The 18544-nt window shown below is 52.3% G+C and overlaps 16 non-coding genes across 16 annotated transcripts; all 16 read left to right on the top strand.

The window, feature by feature from the left end:
- The first annotated feature begins 49 nt into the window (after nt 1–49).
- Nucleotides 50–240, top strand: LOC144765845 (U2 spliceosomal RNA). The gene has a single exon (XR_013597706.1). It is a non-coding gene; the product is annotated as a U2 spliceosomal RNA (small nuclear RNA).
- Nucleotides 241–1246: 1006 nt separating this feature from the next.
- LOC144765846 (U2 spliceosomal RNA) lies at nt 1247–1437 on the top strand. Its single transcript, XR_013597707.1, has one exon. It is a non-coding gene; the product is annotated as a U2 spliceosomal RNA (small nuclear RNA).
- A 984-nt stretch (nt 1438–2421) lies between these two features.
- On the top strand, nt 2422–2612 carry LOC144765847 (U2 spliceosomal RNA). The gene has a single exon (XR_013597708.1). It is a non-coding gene; the product is annotated as a U2 spliceosomal RNA (small nuclear RNA).
- A 980-nt stretch (nt 2613–3592) lies between these two features.
- LOC144765848 (U2 spliceosomal RNA) lies at nt 3593–3783 on the top strand. The gene has a single exon (XR_013597709.1). It is a non-coding gene; the product is annotated as a U2 spliceosomal RNA (small nuclear RNA).
- Nucleotides 3784–4783: 1000 nt separating this feature from the next.
- Nucleotides 4784–4974, top strand: LOC144765849 (U2 spliceosomal RNA). The gene has a single exon (XR_013597710.1). It is a non-coding gene; the product is annotated as a U2 spliceosomal RNA (small nuclear RNA).
- Nucleotides 4975–5954: 980 nt separating this feature from the next.
- LOC144765850 (U2 spliceosomal RNA) lies at nt 5955–6145 on the top strand. The gene has a single exon (XR_013597711.1). It is a non-coding gene; the product is annotated as a U2 spliceosomal RNA (small nuclear RNA).
- A 980-nt stretch (nt 6146–7125) lies between these two features.
- Nucleotides 7126–7316, top strand: LOC144765851 (U2 spliceosomal RNA). Its single transcript, XR_013597712.1, has one exon. It is a non-coding gene; the product is annotated as a U2 spliceosomal RNA (small nuclear RNA).
- A 1000-nt stretch (nt 7317–8316) lies between these two features.
- On the top strand, nt 8317–8507 carry LOC144765852 (U2 spliceosomal RNA). The gene has a single exon (XR_013597713.1). It is a non-coding gene; the product is annotated as a U2 spliceosomal RNA (small nuclear RNA).
- A 980-nt stretch (nt 8508–9487) lies between these two features.
- LOC144765853 (U2 spliceosomal RNA) lies at nt 9488–9678 on the top strand. The gene has a single exon (XR_013597714.1). It is a non-coding gene; the product is annotated as a U2 spliceosomal RNA (small nuclear RNA).
- A 980-nt stretch (nt 9679–10658) lies between these two features.
- On the top strand, nt 10659–10849 carry LOC144765854 (U2 spliceosomal RNA). The gene has a single exon (XR_013597715.1). It is a non-coding gene; the product is annotated as a U2 spliceosomal RNA (small nuclear RNA).
- Nucleotides 10850–11849: 1000 nt separating this feature from the next.
- Nucleotides 11850–12040, top strand: LOC144765855 (U2 spliceosomal RNA). The gene has a single exon (XR_013597716.1). It is a non-coding gene; the product is annotated as a U2 spliceosomal RNA (small nuclear RNA).
- A 980-nt stretch (nt 12041–13020) lies between these two features.
- LOC144765856 (U2 spliceosomal RNA) lies at nt 13021–13211 on the top strand. Its single transcript, XR_013597717.1, has one exon. It is a non-coding gene; the product is annotated as a U2 spliceosomal RNA (small nuclear RNA).
- A 1024-nt stretch (nt 13212–14235) lies between these two features.
- LOC144765857 (U2 spliceosomal RNA) lies at nt 14236–14426 on the top strand. The gene has a single exon (XR_013597718.1). It is a non-coding gene; the product is annotated as a U2 spliceosomal RNA (small nuclear RNA).
- Nucleotides 14427–15406: 980 nt separating this feature from the next.
- LOC144765858 (U2 spliceosomal RNA) lies at nt 15407–15597 on the top strand. Its single transcript, XR_013597719.1, has one exon. It is a non-coding gene; the product is annotated as a U2 spliceosomal RNA (small nuclear RNA).
- Nucleotides 15598–16577: 980 nt separating this feature from the next.
- Nucleotides 16578–16768, top strand: LOC144765859 (U2 spliceosomal RNA). The gene has a single exon (XR_013597720.1). It is a non-coding gene; the product is annotated as a U2 spliceosomal RNA (small nuclear RNA).
- A 988-nt stretch (nt 16769–17756) lies between these two features.
- LOC144765860 (U2 spliceosomal RNA) lies at nt 17757–17947 on the top strand. Its single transcript, XR_013597721.1, has one exon. It is a non-coding gene; the product is annotated as a U2 spliceosomal RNA (small nuclear RNA).
- Nucleotides 17948–18544: the final 597 nt, after the last annotated feature.

Here is an 18544-nt window from a genome sequence, read left to right on the forward strand (position 1 = left end):
AGCCAGGTAGATTGCTTCGGGAGGCGTTGATTCTGAATGGGCCCGGGTTATCGCTTCTCGGCCTTTTGGCTAAGATCAAGTGTAGTATCTGTTCTTATCAGTTTAATATCTGATACGTCCTCTATCTGGGGACCATATATTAAATTGATTTTTGGAACAGGGAGATGGAATAGGAGCTTGCTCTGTCCACTCCACGCATCAACCTGGTATTGCAGTACCTCCAGGAATGGTGCACTTCCCCACCCGGGGAAAACAATGCTGTTGAAAAATAGACGAGAAAACGAGAGTAGCGCTCCACTACCAAACCCTGTAAAGTGGCGCTATTGTGTTTGCGTGTGAATAAAAGCAAACTGGTCACCGTGTCTTGCCTTATTCATGTATTTATTTGACTTATTTGCCGCACCCGGGCCGTGCGTTATTTATTTATTTATTAATTTTTCGGGTTTACGAAAAAAAATACAAATAAAAAATTATTTCTTTTTTTCTCCCCTTCTCCATCCAGACGCTGCACTTTGAAAAGAGACAAACGTCGGAAAAAGATTGTTTTTCCAGCAGCAGACTTTCAGTGATTTTGGATCCATTTCACTGGGGAACGAATGGAAGAAGGTTCCCAGCAAGTCAGTGGGAGGGAGGGAGGGAGGGAGGGAGGGAGGGAGGAAGGGAGGAAGGGGGAGGGAGGCAGGCAGGCAGGCTGGCTGGCATGCAGGCTGGCAGAGAAGTGGACACTGCCCTTGGCTTCTCTGAGCAAGAAGAAAAATACAGAGTCCTTTTCCTTCTCTGCCCGCCCCGCCCGTCCCCGAACGGCCACGAACGGCCAAGCCTTATCTATAGGCCTTAGGCTGCAGGGGAGCAGTGTCCCCGGCAAGCGAGGGTGAGGGGCCGGCCATATCCGGTCAGGGAGCTGTCCAGGGCATCCTGGGCTGATTCCCAGCATCCCCTGGCTGCCAGGCTTTCTGGCCAGCCGTCTGGAAGCAGTGCGCAGGAAGGGGCGGGGCATGCAAATTCTAGAAAGAGGACAACGTGGGTATGCTAAGTGACGCCTGATGAGGCGACAGCCGAGGAGGACTCTGGGAGCCGGGAGAAGGCCTGAGGCCGGGGCCTCCTTTCCACCCAGACATACTGATCCCTTGCTGGGAGTCGGAAAAAGAGGCGGAAAGGCGGCCAGCGACGGTGCGAGGGAAGACCCAAGTCCGGGTGAGCCAGGTAGATTGCTTCGGGAGGCGTTGATTCTGAATGGGCCCGGGTTATCGCTTCTCGGCCTTTTGGCTAAGATCAAGTGTAGTATCTGTTCTTATCAGTTTAATATCTGATACGTCCTCTATCTGGGGACCATATATTAAATTGATTTTTGGAACAGGGAGATGGAATAGGAGCTTGCTCTGTCCACTCCACGCATCAACCTGGTATTGCAGTACCTCCAGGAATGGTGCACTTCCCCACCCGGGGAAAACAATGCTGTTGAAAAATAGACGAGAAAACGAGAGTAGCGCTCCACTACCAAACCCTGTAAAGTGGCGCTATTGTGTTTGCGTGTGAATAAAAGCAAACTGGTCACCGTGTCTTGCCTTATTCATGTATTTATTTGACTTATTTGCCGCACCCGGGCCGTGCGTTATTTATTTATTTATTAATTTTTCGGGTTTACGAAAAAAAATACAAATAAAAAATTATTTCTTTTTTTCTCCCCTTCTCCATCCAGACGCTGCACTTTGAAAAGAGACAAACGTCGGAAAAAGATTGTTTTTCCAGCAGCAGACTTTCAGTGATTTTGGATCCATTTCACTGGGGAACGAATGGAAGAAGGTTCCCAGCAAGTCAGTGGGAGGGAGGGAGGGAGGAAGGGAGGGAGGGAGGCAGGCAGGCAGGCTGGCTGGCATGCAGGCTGGCAGAGAAGTGGACACTGCCCTTGGCTTCTCTGAGCAAGAAGAAAAATACAGAGTCCTTTTCCTTCTCTGCCCGCCCCGCCCGTCCCCGAACGGCCACGAACGGCCAAGCCTTATCTATAGGCCTTAGGCTGCAGGGGAGCAGTGTCCCCGGCAAGCGAGGGTGAGGGGCCGGCCATATCCGGTCAGGGAGCTGTCCAGGGCATCCTGGGCTGATTCCCAGCATCCCCTGGCTGCCAGGCTTTCTGGCCAGCCGTCTGGAAGCAGTGCGCAGGAAGGGGCGGGGCATGCAAATTCTAGAAAGAGGACAACGTGGGTATGCTAAGTGACGCCTGATGAGGCGACAGCCGAGGAGGACTCTGGGAGCCGGGAGAAGGCCTGAGGCCGGGGCCTCCTTTCCACCCAGACATACTGATCCCTTGCTGGGAGTCGGAAAAAGAGGCGGAAAGGCGGCCAGCGACGGTGCGAGGGAAGACCCAAGTCCGGGTGAGCCAGGTAGATTGCTTCGGGAGGCGTTGATTCTGAATGGGCCCGGGTTATCGCTTCTCGGCCTTTTGGCTAAGATCAAGTGTAGTATCTGTTCTTATCAGTTTAATATCTGATACGTCCTCTATCTGGGGACCATATATTAAATTGATTTTTGGAACAGGGAGATGGAATAGGAGCTTGCTCTGTCCACTCCACGCATCAACCTGGTATTGCAGTACCTCCAGGAATGGTGCACTTCCCCACCCGGGGAAAACAATGCTGTTGAAAAATAGACGAGAAAACGAGAGTAGCGCTCCACTACCAAACCCTGTAAAGTGGCGCTATTGTGTTTGCGTGTGAATAAAAGCAAACTGGTCACCGTGTCTTGCCTTATTCATGTATTTATTTGACTTATTTGCCGCACCCGGGCCGTGCGTTATTTATTTATTTATTAATTTTTCGGGTTTACGAAAAAAAATACAAATAAAAAATTATTTCTTTTTTTCTCCCCTTCTCCATCCAGACGCTGCACTTTGAAAAGAGACAAACGTCGGAAAAAGATTGTTTTTCCAGCAGCAGACTTTCAGTGATTTTGGATCCATTTCACTGGGGAACGAATGGAAGAAGGTTCCCAGCAAGTCAGTGGGAGGGAGGGAGGAAGGGAGGGAGGGAGGCAGGCAGGCAGGCTGGCTGGCATGCAGGCTGGCAGAGAAGTGGACACTGCCCTTGGCTTCTCTGAGCAAGAAGAAAAATACAGAGTCCTTTTCCTTCTCTGCCCGCCCCGCCCGTCCCCGAACGGCCACGAACGGCCAAGCCTTATCTAAAGGCCTTAGGCTGCAGGGGAGCAGTGTCCCCGGCAAGCGAGGGTGAGGGGCCGGCCATATCCGGTCAGGGAGCTGTCCAGGGCATCCTGGGCTGATTCCCAGCATCCCCTGGCTGCCAGGCTTTCTGGCCAGCCGTCTGGAAGCAGTGCGCAGGAAGGGGCGGGGCATGCAAATTCTAGAAAGAGGACAACGTGTGTATGCTAAGTGACGCCTGATGAGGCGACAGCCGAGGAGGACTCTGGGAGCCGGGAGAAGGCCTGAGGCCGGGGCCTCCTTTCCACCCAGACATACTGATCCCTTGCTGGGAGTCGGAAAAAGAGGCGGAAAGGCGGCCAGCGACGGTGCGAGGGAAGACCCAAGTCCGGGTGAGCCAGGTAGATTGCTTCGGGAGGCGTTGATTCTGAATGGGCCCGGGTTATCGCTTCTCGGCCTTTTGGCTAAGATCAAGTGTAGTATCTGTTCTTATCAGTTTAATATCTGATACGTCCTCTATCTGGGGACCATATATTAAATTGATTTTTGGAACAGGGAGATGGAATAGGAGCTTGCTCTGTCCACTCCACGCATCAACCTGGTATTGCAGTACCTCCAGGAATGGTGCACTTCCCCACCCGGGGAAAACAATGCTGTTGAAAAATAGACGAGAAAACGAGAGTAGCGCTCCACTACCAAACCCTGTAAAGTGGCGCTATTGTGTTTGCGTGTGAATAAAAGCAAACTGGTCACCGTGTCTTGCCTTATTCATGTATTTATTTGACTTATTTGCCGCACCCGGGCCGTGCGTTATTTATTTATTTATTAATTTTTCGGGTTTACGAAAAAAAATACAAATAAAAAATTATTTCTTTTTTTCTCCCCTTCTCCATCCAGACGCTGCACTTTGAAAAGAGACAAACGTCGGAAAAAGATTGTTTTTCCAGCAGCAGACTTTCAGTGATTTTGGATCCATTTCACTGGGGAACGAATGGAAGAAGGTTCCCAGCAAGTCAGTGGGAGGGAGGGAGGGAGGGAGGGAGGGAGGGAGGAAGGGAGGGAGGGAGGCAGGCAGGCAGGCTGGCTGGCATGCAGGCTGGCAGAGAAGTGGACACTGCCCTTGGCTTCTCTGAGCAAGAAGAAAAATACAGAGTCCTTTTCCTTCTCTGCCCGCCCCGCCCGTCCCCGAACGGCCACGAACGGCCAAGCCTTATCTATAGGCCTTAGGCTGCAGGGGAGCAGTGTCCCCGGCAAGCGAGGGTGAGGGGCCGGCCATATCCGGTCAGGGAGCTGTCCAGGGCATCCTGGGCTGATTCCCAGCATCCCCTGGCTGCCAGGCTTTCTGGCCAGCCGTCTGGAAGCAGTGCGCAGGAAGGGGCGGGGCATGCAAATTCTAGAAAGAGGACAACGTGGGTATGCTAAGTGACGCCTGATGAGGCGACAGCCGAGGAGGACTCTGGGAGCCGGGAGAAGGCCTGAGGCCGGGGCCTCCTTTCCACCCAGACATACTGATCCCTTGCTGGGAGTCGGAAAAAGAGGCGGAAAGGCGGCCAGCGACGGTGCGAGGGAAGACCCAAGTCCGGGTGAGCCAGGTAGATTGCTTCGGGAGGCGTTGATTCTGAATGGGCCCGGGTTATCGCTTCTCGGCCTTTTGGCTAAGATCAAGTGTAGTATCTGTTCTTATCAGTTTAATATCTGATACGTCCTCTATCTGGGGACCATATATTAAATTGATTTTTGGAACAGGGAGATGGAATAGGAGCTTGCTCTGTCCACTCCACGCATCAACCTGGTATTGCAGTACCTCCAGGAATGGTGCACTTCCCCACCCGGGGAAAACAATGCTGTTGAAAAATAGACGAGAAAACGAGAGTAGCGCTCCACTACCAAACCCTGTAAAGTGGCGCTATTGTGTTTGCGTGTGAATAAAAGCAAACTGGTCACCGTGTCTTGCCTTATTCATGTATTTATTTGACTTATTTGCCGCACCCGGGCCGTGCGTTATTTATTTATTTATTAATTTTTCGGGTTTACGAAAAAAAATACAAATAAAAAATTATTTCTTTTTTTCTCCCCTTCTCCATCCAGACGCTGCACTTTGAAAAGAGACAAACGTCGGAAAAAGATTGTTTTTCCAGCAGCAGACTTTCAGTGATTTTGGATCCATTTCACTGGGGAACGAATGGAAGAAGGTTCCCAGCAAGTCAGTGGGAGGGAGGGAGGAAGGGAGGGAGGGAGGCAGGCAGGCAGGCTGGCTGGCATGCAGGCTGGCAGAGAAGTGGACACTGCCCTTGGCTTCTCTGAGCAAGAAGAAAAATACAGAGTCCTTTTCCTTCTCTGCCCGCCCCGCCCGTCCCCGAACGGCCACGAACGGCCAAGCCTTATCTATAGGCCTTAGGCTGCAGGGGAGCAGTGTCCCCGGCAAGCGAGGGTGAGGGGCCGGCCATATCCGGTCAGGGAGCTGTCCAGGGCATCCTGGGCTGATTCCCAGCATCCCCTGGCTGCCAGGCTTTCTGGCCAGCCGTCTGGAAGCAGTGCGCAGGAAGGGGCGGGGCATGCAAATTCTAGAAAGAGGACAACGTGGGTATGCTAAGTGACGCCTGATGAGGCGACAGCCGAGGAGGACTCTGGGAGCCGGGAGAAGGCCTGAGGCCGGGGCCTCCTTTCCACCCAGACATACTGATCCCTTGCTGGGAGTCGGAAAAAGAGGCGGAAAGGCGGCCAGCGACGGTGCGAGGGAAGACCCAAGTCCGGGTGAGCCAGGTAGATTGCTTCGGGAGGCGTTGATTCTGAATGGGCCCGGGTTATCGCTTCTCGGCCTTTTGGCTAAGATCAAGTGTAGTATCTGTTCTTATCAGTTTAATATCTGATACGTCCTCTATCTGGGGACCATATATTAAATTGATTTTTGGAACAGGGAGATGGAATAGGAGCTTGCTCTGTCCACTCCACGCATCAACCTGGTATTGCAGTACCTCCAGGAATGGTGCACTTCCCCACCCGGGGAAAACAATGCTGTTGAAAAATAGACGAGAAAACGAGAGTAGCGCTCCACTACCAAACCCTGTAAAGTGGCGCTATTGTGTTTGCGTGTGAATAAAAGCAAACTGGTCACCGTGTCTTGCCTTATTCATGTATTTATTTGACTTATTTGCCGCACCCGGGCCGTGCGTTATTTATTTATTTATTAATTTTTCGGGTTTACGAAAAAAAATACAAATAAAAAATTATTTCTTTTTTTCTCCCCTTCTCCATCCAGACGCTGCACTTTGAAAAGAGACAAACGTCGGAAAAAGATTGTTTTTCCAGCAGCAGACTTTCAGTGATTTTGGATCCATTTCACTGGGGAACGAATGGAAGAAGGTTCCCAGCAAGTCAGTGGGAGGGAGGGAGGAAGGGAGGGAGGGAGGCAGGCAGGCAGGCTGGCTGGCATGCAGGCTGGCAGAGAAGTGGACACTGCCCTTGGCTTCTCTGAGCAAGAAGAAAAATACAGAGTCCTTTTCCTTCTCTGCCCGCCCCGCCCGTCCCCGAACGGCCACGAACGGCCAAGCCTTATCTAAAGGCCTTAGGCTGCAGGGGAGCAGTGTCCCCGGCAAGCGAGGGTGAGGGGCCGGCCATATCCGGTCAGGGAGCTGTCCAGGGCATCCTGGGCTGATTCCCAGCATCCCCTGGCTGCCAGGCTTTCTGGCCAGCCGTCTGGAAGCAGTGCGCAGGAAGGGGCGGGGCATGCAAATTCTAGAAAGAGGACAACGTGTGTATGCTAAGTGACGCCTGATGAGGCGACAGCCGAGGAGGACTCTGGGAGCCGGGAGAAGGCCTGAGGCCGGGGCCTCCTTTCCACCCAGACATACTGATCCCTTGCTGGGAGTCGGAAAAAGAGGCGGAAAGGCGGCCAGCGACGGTGCGAGGGAAGACCCAAGTCCGGGTGAGCCAGGTAGATTGCTTCGGGAGGCGTTGATTCTGAATGGGCCCGGGTTATCGCTTCTCGGCCTTTTGGCTAAGATCAAGTGTAGTATCTGTTCTTATCAGTTTAATATCTGATACGTCCTCTATCTGGGGACCATATATTAAATTGATTTTTGGAACAGGGAGATGGAATAGGAGCTTGCTCTGTCCACTCCACGCATCAACCTGGTATTGCAGTACCTCCAGGAATGGTGCACTTCCCCACCCGGGGAAAACAATGCTGTTGAAAAATAGACGAGAAAACGAGAGTAGCGCTCCACTACCAAACCCTGTAAAGTGGCGCTATTGTGTTTGCGTGTGAATAAAAGCAAACTGGTCACCGTGTCTTGCCTTATTCATGTATTTATTTGACTTATTTGCCGCACCCGGGCCGTGCGTTATTTATTTATTTATTAATTTTTCGGGTTTACGAAAAAAAATACAAATAAAAAATTATTTCTTTTTTTCTCCCCTTCTCCATCCAGACGCTGCACTTTGAAAAGAGACAAACGTCGGAAAAAGATTGTTTTTCCAGCAGCAGACTTTCAGTGATTTTGGATCCATTTCACTGGGGAACGAATGGAAGAAGGTTCCCAGCAAGTCAGTGGGAGGGAGGGAGGGAGGGAGGGAGGGAGGGAGGAAGGGAGGGAGGGAGGCAGGCAGGCAGGCTGGCTGGCATGCAGGCTGGCAGAGAAGTGGACACTGCCCTTGGCTTCTCTGAGCAAGAAGAAAAATACAGAGTCCTTTTCCTTCTCTGCCCGCCCCGCCCGTCCCCGAACGGCCACGAACGGCCAAGCCTTATCTATAGGCCTTAGGCTGCAGGGGAGCAGTGTCCCCGGCAAGCGAGGGTGAGGGGCCGGCCATATCCGGTCAGGGAGCTGTCCAGGGCATCCTGGGCTGATTCCCAGCATCCCCTGGCTGCCAGGCTTTCTGGCCAGCCGTCTGGAAGCAGTGCGCAGGAAGGGGCGGGGCATGCAAATTCTAGAAAGAGGACAACGTGGGTATGCTAAGTGACGCCTGATGAGGCGACAGCCGAGGAGGACTCTGGGAGCCGGGAGAAGGCCTGAGGCCGGGGCCTCCTTTCCACCCAGACATACTGATCCCTTGCTGGGAGTCGGAAAAAGAGGCGGAAAGGCGGCCAGCGACGGTGCGAGGGAAGACCCAAGTCCGGGTGAGCCAGGTAGATTGCTTCGGGAGGCGTTGATTCTGAATGGGCCCGGGTTATCGCTTCTCGGCCTTTTGGCTAAGATCAAGTGTAGTATCTGTTCTTATCAGTTTAATATCTGATACGTCCTCTATCTGGGGACCATATATTAAATTGATTTTTGGAACAGGGAGATGGAATAGGAGCTTGCTCTGTCCACTCCACGCATCAACCTGGTATTGCAGTACCTCCAGGAATGGTGCACTTCCCCACCCGGGGAAAACAATGCTGTTGAAAAATAGACGAGAAAACGAGAGTAGCGCTCCACTACCAAACCCTGTAAAGTGGCGCTATTGTGTTTGCGTGTGAATAAAAGCAAACTGGTCACCGTGTCTTGCCTTATTCATGTATTTATTTGACTTATTTGCCGCACCCGGGCCGTGCGTTATTTATTTATTTATTAATTTTTCGGGTTTACGAAAAAAAATACAAATAAAAAATTATTTCTTTTTTTCTCCCCTTCTCCATCCAGACGCTGCACTTTGAAAAGAGACAAACGTCGGAAAAAGATTGTTTTTCCAGCAGCAGACTTTCAGTGATTTTGGATCCATTTCACTGGGGAACGAATGGAAGAAGGTTCCCAGCAAGTCAGTGGGAGGGAGGGAGGAAGGGAGGGAGGGAGGCAGGCAGGCAGGCTGGCTGGCATGCAGGCTGGCAGAGAAGTGGACACTGCCCTTGGCTTCTCTGAGCAAGAAGAAAAATACAGAGTCCTTTTCCTTCTCTGCCCGCCCCGCCCGTCCCCGAACGGCCACGAACGGCCAAGCCTTATCTATAGGCCTTAGGCTGCAGGGGAGCAGTGTCCCCGGCAAGCGAGGGTGAGGGGCCGGCCATATCCGGTCAGGGAGCTGTCCAGGGCATCCTGGGCTGATTCCCAGCATCCCCTGGCTGCCAGGCTTTCTGGCCAGCCGTCTGGAAGCAGTGCGCAGGAAGGGGCGGGGCATGCAAATTCTAGAAAGAGGACAACGTGGGTATGCTAAGTGACGCCTGATGAGGCGACAGCCGAGGAGGACTCTGGGAGCCGGGAGAAGGCCTGAGGCCGGGGCCTCCTTTCCACCCAGACATACTGATCCCTTGCTGGGAGTCGGAAAAAGAGGCGGAAAGGCGGCCAGCGACGGTGCGAGGGAAGACCCAAGTCCGGGTGAGCCAGGTAGATTGCTTCGGGAGGCGTTGATTCTGAATGGGCCCGGGTTATCGCTTCTCGGCCTTTTGGCTAAGATCAAGTGTAGTATCTGTTCTTATCAGTTTAATATCTGATACGTCCTCTATCTGGGGACCATATATTAAATTGATTTTTGGAACAGGGAGATGGAATAGGAGCTTGCTCTGTCCACTCCACGCATCAACCTGGTATTGCAGTACCTCCAGGAATGGTGCACTTCCCCACCCGGGGAAAACAATGCTGTTGAAAAATAGACGAGAAAACGAGAGTAGCGCTCCACTACCAAACCCTGTAAAGTGGCGCTATTGTGTTTGCGTGTGAATAAAAGCAAACTGGTCACCGTGTCTTGCCTTATTCATGTATTTATTTGACTTATTTGCCGCACCCGGGCCGTGCGTTATTTATTTATTTATTAATTTTTCGGGTTTACGAAAAAAAATACAAATAAAAAATTATTTCTTTTTTTCTCCCCTTCTCCATCCAGACGCTGCACTTTGAAAAGAGACAAACGTCGGAAAAAGATTGTTTTTCCAGCAGCAGACTTTCAGTGATTTTGGATCCATTTCACTGGGGAACGAATGGAAGAAGGTTCCCAGCAAGTCAGTGGGAGGGAGGGAGGAAGGGAGGGAGGGAGGCAGGCAGGCAGGCTGGCTGGCATGCAGGCTGGCAGAGAAGTGGACACTGCCCTTGGCTTCTCTGAGCAAGAAGAAAAATACAGAGTCCTTTTCCTTCTCTGCCCGCCCCGCCCGTCCCCGAACGGCCACGAACGGCCAAGCCTTATCTAAAGGCCTTAGGCTGCAGGGGAGCAGTGTCCCCGGCAAGCGAGGGTGAGGGGCCGGCCATATCCGGTCAGGGAGCTGTCCAGGGCATCCTGGGCTGATTCCCAGCATCCCCTGGCTGCCAGGCTTTCTGGCCAGCCGTCTGGAAGCAGTGCGCAGGAAGGGGCGGGGCATGCAAATTCTAGAAAGAGGACAACGTGTGTATGCTAAGTGACGCCTGATGAGGCGACAGCCGAGGAGGACTCTGGGAGCCGGGAGAAGGCCTGAGGCCGGGGCCTCCTTTCCACCCAGACATACTGATCCCTTGCTGGGAGTCGGAAAAAGAGGCGGAAAGGCGGCCAGCGACGGTGCGAGGGAAGACCCAAGTCCGGGTGAGCCAGGTAGATTGCTTCGGGAGGCGTTGATTCTGAATGGGCCCGGGTTATCGCTTCTCGGCCTTTTGGCTAAGATCAAGTGTAGTATCTGTTCTTATCAGTTTAATATCTGATACGTCCTCTATCTGGGGACCATATATTAAATTGATTTTTGGAACAGGGAGATGGAATAGGAGCTTGCTCTGTCCACTCCACGCATCAACCTGGTATTGCAGTACCTCCAGGAATGGTGCACTTCCCCACCCGGGGAAAACAATGCTGTTGAAAAATAGACGAGAAAACGAGAGTAGCGCTCCACTACCAAACCCTGTAAAGTGGCGCTATTGTGTTTGCGTGTGAATAAAAGCAAACTGGTCACCGTGTCTTGCCTTATTCATGTATTTATTTGACTTATTTGCCGCACCCGGGCCGTGCGTTATTTATTTATTTATTAATTTTTCGGGTTTACGAAAAAAAATACAAATAAAAAATTATTTCTTTTTTTCTCCCCTTCTCCATCCAGACGCTGCACTTTGAAAAGAGACAAACGTCGGAAAAAGATTGTTTTTCCAGCAGCAGACTTTCAGTGATTTTGGATCCATTTCACTGGGGAACGAATGGAAGAAGGTTCCCAGCAAGTCAGTGGGAGGGAGGGAGGGAGGGAGGGAGGGAGGGAGGAAGGGAGGGAGGGAGGCAGGCAGGCAGGCTGGCTGGCATGCAGGCTGGCAGAGAAGTGGACACTGCCCTTGGCTTCTCTGAGCAAGAAGAAAAATACAGAGTCCTTTTCCTTCTCTGCCCGCCCCGCCCGTCCCCGAACGGCCACGAACGGCCAAGCCTTATCTATAGGCCTTAGGCTGCAGGGGAGCAGTGTCCCCGGCAAGCGAGGGTGAGGGGCCGGCCATATCCGGTCAGGGAGCTGTCCAGGGCATCCTGGGCTGATTCCCAGCATCCCCTGGCTGCCAGGCTTTCTGGCCAGCCGTCTGGAAGCAGTGCGCAGGAAGGGGCGGGGCATGCAAATTCTAGAAAGAGGACAACGTGGGTATGCTAAGTGACGCCTGATGAGGCGACAGCCGAGGAGGACTCTGGGAGCCGGGAGAAGGCCTGAGGCCGGGGCCTCCTTTCCACCCAGACATACTGATCCCTTGCTGGGAGTCGGAAAAAGAGGCGGAAAGGCGGCCAGCGACGGTGCGAGGGAAGACCCAAGTCCGGGTGAGCCAGGTAGATTGCTTCGGGAGGCGTTGATTCTGAATGGGCCCGGGTTATCGCTTCTCGGCCTTTTGGCTAAGATCAAGTGTAGTATCTGTTCTTATCAGTTTAATATCTGATACGTCCTCTATCTGGGGACCATATATTAAATTGATTTTTGGAACAGGGAGATGGAATAGGAGCTTGCTCTGTCCACTCCACGCATCAACCTGGTATTGCAGTACCTCCAGGAATGGTGCACTTCCCCACCCGGGGAAAACAATGCTGTTGAAAAATAGACGAGAAAACGAGAGTAGCGCTCCACTACCAAACCCTGTAAAGTGGCGCTATTGTGTTTGCGTGTGAATAAAAGCAAACTGGTCACCGTGTCTTGCCTTATTCATGTATTTATTTGACTTATTTGCCGCACCCGGGCCGTGCGTTATTTATTTATTTATTAATTTTTCGGGTTTACGAAAAAAAATACAAATAAAAAATTATTTCTTTTTTTCTCCCCTTCTCCATCCAGACGCTGCACTTTGAAAAGAGACAAACGTCGGAAAAAGATTGTTTTTCCAGCAGCAGACTTTCAGTGATTTTGGATCCATTTCACTGGGGAACGAATGGAAGAAGGTTCCCAGCAAGTCAGTGGGAGGGAGGGAGGAAGGGAGGGAGGGAGGCAGGCAGGCAGGCTGGCTGGCATGCAGGCTGGCAGAGAAGTGGACACTGCCCTTGGCTTCTCTGAGCAAGAAGAAAAATACAGAGTCCTTTTCCTTCTCTGCCCGCCCCGCCCGTCCCCGAACGGCCACGAACGGCCAAGCCTTATCTATAGGCCTTAGGCTGCAGGGGAGCAGTGTCCCCGGCAAGCGAGGGTGAGGGGCCGGCCATATCCGGTCAGGGAGCTGTCCAGGGCATCCTGGGCTGATTCCCAGCATCCCCTGGCTGCCAGGCTTTCTGGCCAGCCGTCTGGAAGCAGTGCGCAGGAAGGGGCGGGGCATGCAAATTCTAGAAAGAGGACAACGTGGGTATGCTAAGTGACGCCTGATGAGGCGACAGCCGAGGAGGACTCTGGGAGCCGGGAGAAGGCCTGAGGCCGGGGCCTCCTTTCCACCCAGACATACTGATCCCTTGCTGGGAGTCGGAAAAAGAGGCGGAAAGGCGGCCAGCGACGGTGCGAGGGAAGACCCAAGTCCGGGTGAGCCAGGTAGATTGCTTCGGGAGGCGTTGATTCTGAATGGGCCCGGGTTATCGCTTCTCGGCCTTTTGGCTAAGATCAAGTGTAGTATCTGTTCTTATCAGTTTAATATCTGATACGTCCTCTATCTGGGGACCATATATTAAATTGATTTTTGGAACAGGGAGATGGAATAGGAGCTTGCTCTGTCCACTCCACGCATCAACCTGGTATTGCAGTACCTCCAGGAATGGTGCACTTCCCCACCCGGGGAAAACAATGCTGTTGAAAAATAGACGAGAAAACGAGAGTAGCGCTCCACTACCAAACCCTGTAAAGTGGCGCTATTGTGTTTGCGTGTGAATAAAAGCAAACTGGTCACCGTGTCTTGCCTTATTCATGTATTTATTTGACTTATTTGCCGCACCCGGGCCGTGCGTTATTTATTTATTTATTAATTTTTCGGGTTTACGAAAAAAAATACAAATAAAAAATTATTTCTTTTTTTCTCCCCTTCTCCATCCAGACGCTGCACTTTGAAAAGAGACAAACGTCGGAAAAAGATTGTTTTTCCAGCAGCAGACTTTCAGTGATTTTGGATCCATTTCACTGGGGAACGAATGGAAGAAGGTTCCCAGCAAGTCAGTGGGAGGGAGGGAGGGAGGGAGGGAGGGAGGGAGGGAGGGAGGGAGGGAGGGAGGGAGGGAGGGAGGGAGGGAGGCAGGCAGGCAGGCTGGCTGGCATGCAGGCTGGCAGAGAAGTGGACACTGCCCTTGGCTTCTCTGAGCAAGAAGAAAAATACAGAGTCCTTTTCCTTCTCTGCCCGCCCCGCCCGTCCCCGAACGGCCACGAACGGCCAAGCCTTATCTATAGGCCTTAGGCTGCAGGGGAGCAGTGTCCCCGGCAAGCGAGGGTGAGGGGCCGGCCATATCCGGTCAGGGAGCTGTCCAGGGCATCCTGGGCTGATTCCCAGCATCCCCTGGCTGCCAGGCTTTCTGGCCAGCCGTCTGGAAGCAGTGCGCAGGAAGGGGCGGGGCATGCAAATTCTAGAAAGAGGACAACGTGGGTATGCTAAGTGACGCCTGATGAGGCGACAGCCGAGGAGGACTCTGGGAGCCGGGAGAAGGCCTGAGGCCGGGGCCTCCTTTCCACCCAGACATACTGATCCCTTGCTGGGAGTCGGAAAAAGAGGCGGAAAGGCGGCCAGCGACGGTGCGAGGGAAGACCCAAGTCCGGGTGAGCCAGGTAGATTGCTTCGGGAGGCGTTGATTCTGAATGGGCCCGGGTTATCGCTTCTCGGCCTTTTGGCTAAGATCAAGTGTAGTATCTGTTCTTATCAGTTTAATATCTGATACGTCCTCTATCTGGGGACCATATATTAAATTGATTTTTGGAACAGGGAGATGGAATAGGAGCTTGCTCTGTCCACTCCACGCATCAACCTGGTATTGCAGTACCTCCAGGAATGGTGCACTTCCCCACCCGGGGAAAACAATGCTGTTGAAAAATAGACGAGAAAACGAGAGTAGCGCTCCACTACCAAACCCTGTAAAGTGGCGCTATTGTGTTTGCGTGTGAATAAAAGCAAACTGGTCACCGTGTCTTGCCTTATTCATGTATTTATTTGACTTATTTGCCGCACCCGGGCCGTGCGTTATTTATTTATTTATTAATTTTTCGGGTTTACGAAAAAAAATACAAATAAAAAATTATTTCTTTTTTTCTCCCCTTCTCCATCCAGACGCTGCACTTTGAAAAGAGACAAACGTCGGAAAAAGATTGTTTTTCCAGCAGCAGACTTTCAGTGATTTTGGATCCATTTCACTGGGGAACGAATGGAAGAAGGTTCCCAGCAAGTCAGTGGGAGGGAGGGAGGAAGGGAGGGAGGGAGGCAGGCAGGCAGGCTGGCTGGCATGCAGGCTGGCAGAGAAGTGGACACTGCCCTTGGCTTCTCTGAGCAAGAAGAAAAATACAGAGTCCTTTTCCTTCTCTGCCCGCCCCGCCCGTCCCCGAACGGCCACGAACGGCCAAGCCTTATCTATAGGCCTTAGGCTGCAGGGGAGCAGTGTCCCCGGCAAGCGAGGGTGAGGGGCCGGCCATATCCGGTCAGGGAGCTGTCCAGGGCATCCTGGGCTGATTCCCAGCATCCCCTGGCTGCCAGGCTTTCTGGCCAGCCGTCTGGAAGCAGTGCGCAGGAAGGGGCGGGGCATGCAAATTCTAGAAAGAGGACAACGTGGGTATGCTAAGTGACGCCTGATGAGGCGACAGCCGAGGAGGACTCTGGGAGCCGGGAGAAGGCCTGAGGCCGGGGCCTCCTTTCCACCCAGACATACTGATCCCTTGCTGGGAGTCGGAAAAAGAGGCGGAAAGGCGGCCAGCGACGGTGCGAGGGAAGACCCAAGTCCGGGTGAGCCAGGTAGATTGCTTCGGGAGGCGTTGATTCTGAATGGGCCCGGGTTATCGCTTCTCGGCCTTTTGGCTAAGATCAAGTGTAGTATCTGTTCTTATCAGTTTAATATCTGATACGTCCTCTATCTGGGGACCATATATTAAATTGATTTTTGGAACAGGGAGATGGAATAGGAGCTTGCTCTGTCCACTCCACGCATCAACCTGGTATTGCAGTACCTCCAGGAATGGTGCACTTCCCCACCCGGGGAAAACAATGCTGTTGAAAAATAGACGAGAAAACGAGAGTAGCGCTCCACTACCAAACCCTGTAAAGTGGCGCTATTGTGTTTGCGTGTGAATAAAAGCAAACTGGTCACCGTGTCTTGCCTTATTCATGTATTTATTTGACTTATTTGCCGCACCCGGGCCGTGCGTTATTTATTTATTTATTAATTTTTCGGGTTTACGAAAAAAAATACAAATAAAAAATTATTTCTTTTTTTCTCCCCTTCTCCATCCAGACGCTGCACTTTGAAAAGAGACAAACGTCGGAAAAAGATTGTTTTTCCAGCAGCAGACTTTCAGTGATTTTGGATCCATTTCACTGGGGAACGAATGGAAGAAGGTTCCCAGCAAGTCAGTGGGAGGGAGGGAGGAAGGGAGGGAGGGAGGCAGGCAGGCAGGCTGGCTGGCATGCAGGCTGGCAGAGAAGTGGACACTGCCCTTGGCTTCTCTGAGCAAGAAGAAAAATACAGAGTCCTTTTCCTTCTCTGCCCGCCCCGCCCGTCCCCGAACGGCCACGAACGGCCAAGCCTTATCTATAGGCCTTAGGCTGCAGGGGAGCAGTGTCCCCGGCAAGCGAGGGTGAGGGGCCGGCCATATCCGGTCAGGGAGCTGTCCAGGGCATCCTGGGCTGATTCCCAGCATCCCCTGGCTGCCAGGCTTTCTGGCCAGCCGTCTGGAAGCAGTGCGCAGGAAGGGGCGGGGCATGCAAATTCTAGAAAGAGGACAACGTGGGTATGCTAAGTGACGCCTGATGAGGCGACAGCCGAGGAGGACTCTGGGAGCCGGGAGAAGGCCTGAGGCCGGGGCCTCCTTTCCACCCAGACATACTGATCCCTTGCTGGGAGTCGGAAAAAGAGGCGGAAAGGCGGCCAGCGACGGTGCGAGGGAAGACCCAAGTCCGGGTGAGCCAGGTAGATTGCTTCGGGAGGCGTTGATTCTGAATGGGCCCGGGTTATCGCTTCTCGGCCTTTTGGCTAAGATCAAGTGTAGTATCTGTTCTTATCAGTTTAATATCTGATACGTCCTCTATCTGGGGACCATATATTAAATTGATTTTTGGAACAGGGAGATGGAATAGGAGCTTGCTCTGTCCACTCCACGCATCAACCTGGTATTGCAGTACCTCCAGGAATGGTGCACTTCCCCACCCGGGGAAAACAATGCTGTTGAAAAATAGACGAGAAAACGAGAGTAGCGCTCCACTACCAAACCCTGTAAAGTGGCGCTATTGTGTTTGCGTGTGAATAAAAGCAAACTGGTCACCGTGTCTTGCCTTATTCATGTATTTATTTGACTTATTTGCCGCACCCGGGCCGTGCGTTATTTATTTATTTATTAATTTTTCGGGTTTACGAAAAAAAATACAAATAAAAAATTATTTCTTTTTTTCTCCCCTTCTCCATCCAGACGCTGCACTTTGAAAAGAGACAAACGTCGGAAAAAGATTGTTTTTCCAGCAGCAGACTTTCAGTGATTTTGGATCCATTTCACTGGGGAACGAATGGAAGAAGGTTCCCAGCAAGTCAGTGGGAGGGAGGGAGGGAGGGAGGAAGGGAGGGAGGGAGGCAGGCAGGCAGGCTGGCTGGCATGCAGGCTGGCAGAGAAGTGGACACTGCCCTTGGCTTCTCTGAGCAAGAAGAAAAATACAGAGTCCTTTTCCTTCTCTGCCCGCCCCGCCCGTCCCCGAACGGCCACGAACGGCCAAGCCTTATCTATAGGCCTTAGGCTGCAGGGGAGCAGTGTCCCCGGCAAGCGAGGGTGAGGGGCCGGCCATATCCGGTCAGGGAGCTGTCCAGGGCATCCTGGGCTGATTCCCAGCATCCCCTGGCTGCCAGGCTTTCTGGCCAGCCGTCTGGAAGCAGTGCGCAGGAAGGGGCGGGGCATGCAAATTCTAGAAAGAGGACAACGTGGGTATGCTAAGTGACGCCTGATGAGGCGACAGCCGAGGAGGACTCTGGGAGCCGGGAGAAGGCCTGAGGCCGGGGCCTCCTTTCCACCCAGACATACTGATCCCTTGCTGGGAGTCGGAAAAAGAGGCGGAAAGGCGGCCAGCGACGGTGCGAGGGAAGACCCAAGTCCGGGTGAGCCAGGTAGATTGCTTCGGGAGGCGTTGATTCTGAATGGGCCCGGGTTATCGCTTCTCGGCCTTTTGGCTAAGATCAAGTGTAGTATCTGTTCTTATCAGTTTAATATCTGATACGTCCTCTATCTGGGGACCATATATTAAATTGATTTTTGGAACAGGGAGATGGAATAGGAGCTTGCTCTGTCCACTCCACGCATCAACCTGGTATTGCAGTACCTCCAGGAATGGTGCACTTCCCCACCCGGGGAAAACAATGCTGTTGAAAAATAGACGAGAAAACGAGAGTAGCGCTCCACTACCAAACCCTGTAAAGTGGCGCTATTGTGTTTGCGTGTGAATAAAAGCAAACTGGTCACCGTGTCTTGCCTTATTCATGTATTTATTTGACTTATTTGCCGCACCCGGGCCGTGCGTTATTTATTTATTTATTAATTTTTCGGGTTTACGAAAAAAAATACAAATAAAAAATTATTTCTTTTTTTCTCCCCTTCTCCATCCAGACGCTGCACTTTGAAAAGAGACAAACGTCGGAAAAAGATTGTTTTTCCAGCAGCAGACTTTCAGTGATTTTGGATCCATTTCACTGGGGAACGAATGGAAGAAGGTTCCCAGCAAGTCAGTGGGAGGGAGGGAGGAAGGGAGGGAGGGAGGCAGGCAGGCAGGCTGGCTGGCATGCAGGCTGGCAGAGAAGTGGACACTGCCCTTGGCTTCTCTGAGCAAGAAGAAAAATACAGAGTCCTTTTCCTTCTCTGCCCGCCCCGCCCGTCCCCGAACGGCCACGAACGGCCAAGCCTTATCTATAGGCCTTAGGCTGCAGGGGAGCAGTGTCCCCGGC

Source organism: Lissotriton helveticus, chromosome 6 (genome assembly GCF_964261635.1).
Source record: "Lissotriton helveticus chromosome 6, aLisHel1.1, whole genome shotgun sequence".
Lineage (NCBI taxonomy): Eukaryota > Metazoa > Chordata > Amphibia > Caudata > Salamandridae > Lissotriton > Lissotriton helveticus.